Raw genomic sequence first — 6,000 nt, 5'->3', positions numbered from 1 at the left:
ATAACAAGGGACCTTAACACTCCATTGTCACAAAGAGACAGATCAACCACACAAAATATCAGCAAAGAAATAACAGAACTGAATCAAACTTATGAACAAATGGACCTAGTAGATATGTACCAAGTGTTCCACCCAACAACATCAGAATACACATTTTTGTTAGCAGCATGTGGATCATTCTCTAAAACAGACCATATACTAGTCCACAGCACATGCTTAAGTAAATGCAAAGGAATTGAAAGAATTCCATCATCTGACCACAGTGCAATAAAATGGGAAATTAATAACAAAATACCCATAAGAACAGTATGAAAACATGAAAATTAAATAACACTTTCCTAAACAACCATGGGTCACAGAAGAAAATTAAAAAGAAAGTAAACCATACCTCCAATTGAACCAAACTACAAATACAAGTTACTGGAACCTGTGGGACACAATGAAATCAGTCCTCAGAGGGAAATTTATACAGGTGGACTCTTACATCTGGAAAACGGAGCAAACACAAATGAATAACCTAATGCTGCACCTCAGACTTCTAGAAAATGAAGAGCAAGTGAAGCCCAAAGCCCAAAAAAGGAGGAATTATAAAGACAAAAGCAGAAATTAATGCAATTGAAACTAATAAAACAATACAAAGAATTAATGAACAAAGAGTTGGTCCTTTGAAAGAATACATAAAATTTATAAAACACGAGCCAACCTTATCAAAAAGAGGAAAGAGAAACATAAGTTCATGCAGTATGAAATGAAATGAAAAGGGTGAAATCATTACAGACCCTGTGGAAATACAGAAGATCATCAATATGTACTTTGAAAATCTTTACTCTGATAGGTTAGATAACACAGAAGAAATGGACAGATTCCTAGAAACCTATGAAATATCAAAGCTGGATCAAGAAGATTTAAATCTGTTGAATAATCCAATTATAGTTAATGAAACTGAAAATGTAATTAGAGCCTTACCAACAAAGAAAAGCCCAGGTTGTAATGGATTCACTGCAGAATTCTACAAGAAATTCAAAGAAGACTTAATTCCAACACTCCTCAAACTCTTCAATGAAATTGAAAGAGAAGCAAGTCTCCCTAACTCATTCCTGGAAGCAAATATTACCCTAATATCAAAACCAGAGAAAGACCCAACCAAAAAAGAGAATTACAGGCCAATCTCTCTAAGGAACATAAATGCAAAAATCTTCAATAAAATACTGCTAAATAAAATGAAAAAATCATCAAGAAGATTATACATCATGATCAAGTAGGATTCATCCTAGAAATGGAGGGGTGGTTCAACACATGCAAATCAATAAATATAATATAGCAACAGAGCCAAAAACAAGAATCATATGATCATAATAGATGCATAAAAACCTTTTGACAAAATTCAACACTCATTCATTAATAAAATCTTATGGAAAATCAGAACAGATGGTCTTAACCTCAATCTGAAAAATGCCATATATGATAAACAGGAGCCAATATCTTACTAAATGGGTAAAAACTGAAAAATTTCAACCTAAAATCAGGAACAAGACAAGGATATCCATTATCACCATTCCTATTCTATATAGTTCTGTAAACAGTAGCCAGAGCAATTTAACAAGTCAGAAATAAAAGAGTAAGTATAGGAAAGAAAGAAATTAAATTATCATTTTTTGCAGATGATACAATATTCTACATAGAAGACCATCAAAATTCCATGGAAAGACTTCCAGATATAATAACCAAATTCAGTAATGTAGCTGGATATGAAGTTAGCACTCAAAAATCGATAGCATTCCTACACATAAACAACAAATTCACTGAGAGAGAAATAAGGAAAACCACTCCCTTTGCTATAGCATCCCCCCAAAAATGAAAGTTAGGAATAAATCTAAAAAGAATTAAAATATCTGTACATTTAAAAGTATAATACTCTGAAAAAGGAAATAGAAGAAGATATCAAAAAATGAAAAGATATCCCTTGTTCAAGAGAGGAAGAACCAACAGTGAAAATGGCCCTCCTTCCAAAATTATTATACAGATTTAATGCAATTTCAATCAAAATATTATCAGCATACTTCACAGAAGTAGAGAAAGCATCCTTAAAATTCATTTGCACACAGGAGAGTCCTAGAATAGCAAAAGCAATTCTGAGTGACAAACGTAAGTCAGGGAGCATCACAATTCCTGAACTGAAATTTTACTACAAAGCCACTGTGATAAAATCATCATGATACTAACAAAAAAACAGACCTGAGGATCAGTGGAACAGACTAGAAGATACAGACAAAATTCCAAACACACTAAGCCACTTTATCTTTGAGAAAGGGGTCAAACATGTTCACTGGAAGAAAGAAAGCCTTTTTAATAAGTGGTGCCAAAAACTATAACTAGACCCATGCCTATCAGCATGTACTAAACTAAAGTCAAAATGGATGAAAGATCTAAATATTGAAACAGGTAGAAATCTTGAAGACACATCAGTTTCGGAGGCTGGGTGGCCTGGCGTTTGTGCCCCTCACATCCCCCCTCCCCCCCCCCCCGTCCAACTAGTTTGGGACCCTCAATTCAGCCCCATAGAGGGAACTTTGTGGCTTCCAGGTGCACTGGACCAGCTTGACAGGTCCTGAGCAGGCCTGCAGCAGCCTTCCCACTCCTGGCAGTATTTGGCAGACTCTGGAGTTCTGAGCAGGCAAGTGGGTGCCATCAGTTCTGGAGGCTGGGTGGCCTGGTGTTTGTGTCCTGTGCACTTTTCCCTGAGCCCAGCTAGTTTGAGACCCTTGCTCAGCTCCGGAGAGTGAACTTTGTGGCTTCCCTGTACTCTGGACCAGCATGGTGGGTCCTGGGTGGGCCTGTGGTGGCCTCTGCACTCCCAGCTGTGCTTGGAGGACTTGGGAGTTCTGGGTGAGCAGACGCCATCAGCTCCGGGGGCTGGGCTTGGGCCAGACTGCACCATTCTCAGTGACTCTCTCTCAATCTGGGGAGATGGGTGGCCAGAGTCCCAGGAGCTGAGGGCATAGAAGAGGAACTCCAACAGACCCTGGGGAAGCCTTGGAATAAGATTTGAAATACTTGAAACACAAAAATATAGGAAAATGACAAAACAAAAGACCAAATTACAATCTCAAACCTCCAGCCCATCCAAAGAAACCTTAAGAGTGATGTACATAGAAGAAAATACATGCCATACCTTAAATATTAGACATAATAGCAACTGAAATAAAGAAGCAACTCTGGGAAGCTTTAAAGGAATTCAAACTAGAAAAAATCTCCCAGGTAAAAGAAGAAATGATAAAAGAAATGAAGGAGATGCTGAACATATCTAAAGAAGACACAGATACAAAATTGGAGGAATTAAACAAAAAGAATCCCTGGATGATTAATATAAGAAAAAACCAGAATACATAAAGCAGATGCACAGAGATATACAGGAAATCAAAAATTCCATTGAAAGCTGTAAAAACCACCTCAATGAAAGTGAAGATAGAATTTCAGACCTCGAAGACAAGATTGCAGCTAGTGAACAGGAAAGGAAAGATCTTTTAAAAATAACAAGAAATCAGGAAATGACAATTCAACAACTGCAAGATGATACAAAGAAAAACAACGTAAGATTGATAGGGATTAATGAAAAAGAAGGGCACAAAACAAATGATATCAAGATGCTATTTACAGAAGCAAGAGCTGAAAATTTCCCAAACATGAGAATGGAAACTGACATTAAGATTAGTGAAGCATGTAGAACTCCAAATAGCTATAATCAAAATAAAACTATACCTAGACATATAATAATCACCATCCCAGAAATCCAACATAAGAATAGAATATTAAAAGCTGTCAGAGAGAAAAGACAGATCACTAATAAAGGAAAACCTATCAGAATCATAGCAGACTTCTCAGCACAAACAATAAAGTCAAGAAGAGCATGGAGTGAAGTATTCCAGATCCTCAAGGAAAATGATTTCCAACCTAGACTGATGTACCCTGAAAAACTGTCCTTCAAATTCAATGGAGAAATAAGATACTTCCATGACAAAGAACAGCTGAAGAACTTCATGATCACCAAGCCAACCTGGCAAAGAAAATTGAAAGACAGTTTAGATACACTTAGGAAAAAAACCACTAAGCAAAGCAGACAATTAAACAAAACAGAAAGATAAAGATGCAATAGCAGAAAAATAGCATGTCAACAATACACCAACATATAACAGTTATAACCATTAATGTAAATGGTCTCAATGCACCAATTGAAAGAAACAGACTGGCAGAATGGATCAAGAAACAAAATCCAACCATATGCTGTCTACAAGAAGCCCATCTAACTCAAAAGGATACTCAAAGACTGAAAGTCAAAGGATGGAAAATAATACTTCATGCAACAGGAACCCAAAAAAAAAAGCAAGAGTAGCCATTCTGGTTGCAGACAATGTGAACTTTAAACCAATAATGATCAGAAGAGATAAAGAAGGTCACTATATACTGGTTAGGGGAAAACTTCAAGAGGAAGAGATAACTATCTTAAATATATATGCACCAAATTCCAGAGCACCCAAGTTATATAAAACAAGTAATAACAGAAATTAAAAACCAAATTATCAGTAATACAATTATAACAGGAGACCTTAACACACCATTGATACCAAGGGACAGATCAACCAGACAAAAAATCAGCAAAGAAATAACAGAACTGAATCACATCTGTGAACAAATGGACTTGATAGACATATACAGAGTGTTCCATCCAACAACATCAGAATACACATTCTTCTCAGCAGTACATGGGTCATTCTCTAAAACAGACCATATATTAGCTCACAGAACATATTTAATAAATGCAAAACAGTTGAAATTATCCCTTGCATGCTATGGGATCATAGTGCTATGAAATTAGAAATTAATGATAAAAGATACTGCAAAAATCCCACAAACACATGGAAACTGAATAACACACTCTTGAGTAATCAGTGGGTCACAGAGGAAATTAAAGAAGAAATTAAACAATATCTAAAAGCAAAGGAAAATACAAATACAACTTACCGGAATCTGTGGGATGCAATGAAAGCCATTCTCAGAGGAAAATTTATTGCACTGAGTTCCCACATCAGGAAAACAGAATGAACACAAATAAATAACCTGACATTACACCTCCAACATCTAGAAAAAGAAGAGCAAGTCAAGCCCAAAGACAAAAGAAGAGAGGAAATTACAAAAATCAGAGCAGAAATCAATGCAATAGAGACTAAGAAAACAACCCAAAGAATCAATAAATCAAAGAGTTGGTTCTTTGAAAGAATAAATAAAATTGATAAGCCCCTAGTCAACCTTATTTTAAAAAGGGAAGAAAAAGCTCAAATTCGTGCAATAAGAAATGAAAAATGTGAAATCACTACAGACTCTACAGAAATACAGAAGATCATCAACACCTATTTGGAAAACCTCTACTCTCAAAGATTTGATAACACAGAAGTAGACAGACTCCTAGAAACTTACGAAGTACCAAAGCTAGGTCATGAAGATGTAAAACTGCTGAATAACCCAATTTCTTTCTTTTTTTCTTTTTTTTCTTTTTTTTTTTTTTTTTTTTTTGTCTTTTTCGTTTTCGTTTTTTATCGGTACCAGGGATCAAACTCACGACTGCCTGCTTGCAAGGCAAGTGCTCATGTCGCTGAGCCAAATCCCCAGCCCCCAATAACCCAATTTCTATTAATGAAATTGAAAATGTAATTAAGTCCTTACCTACAAAGAAGAGCCCAGGTCCAGACAGATTCACTGCAGAATTCTACAAGAAATACAAAGAAGACTTAATGCTGACACTCCTCAAACTCTTCAATGAAATTGAAAGTGAAGCAATCCTTCCTAAGTCATTCCTGGAAGCAAATAGTACTCTAGTACCAAAACGTGAGAAAGACCCAACTAAAAAAGAGAACTACAGACCAATCTCCCTAATGAACACAGACGCAAAAATCTTAAATAAAATATTGGCAAATAGGATGCAGCAATTATCAAGAAGATTATACA

The sequence above is a fragment of the Cavia porcellus genome, unplaced genomic scaffold (genome assembly GCF_034190915.1).
Source record: "Cavia porcellus strain 051 isolate PalLab524CR breed Dunkin Hartley unplaced genomic scaffold, mCavPor4.1 scaffold_32, whole genome shotgun sequence".
NCBI classification, from domain to species: Eukaryota; Metazoa; Chordata; class Mammalia; order Rodentia; family Caviidae; genus Cavia; species Cavia porcellus.
The sequence above is the reverse complement of the archived record's forward strand: the minus strand, read 5'-3'. Positions refer to the sequence as shown.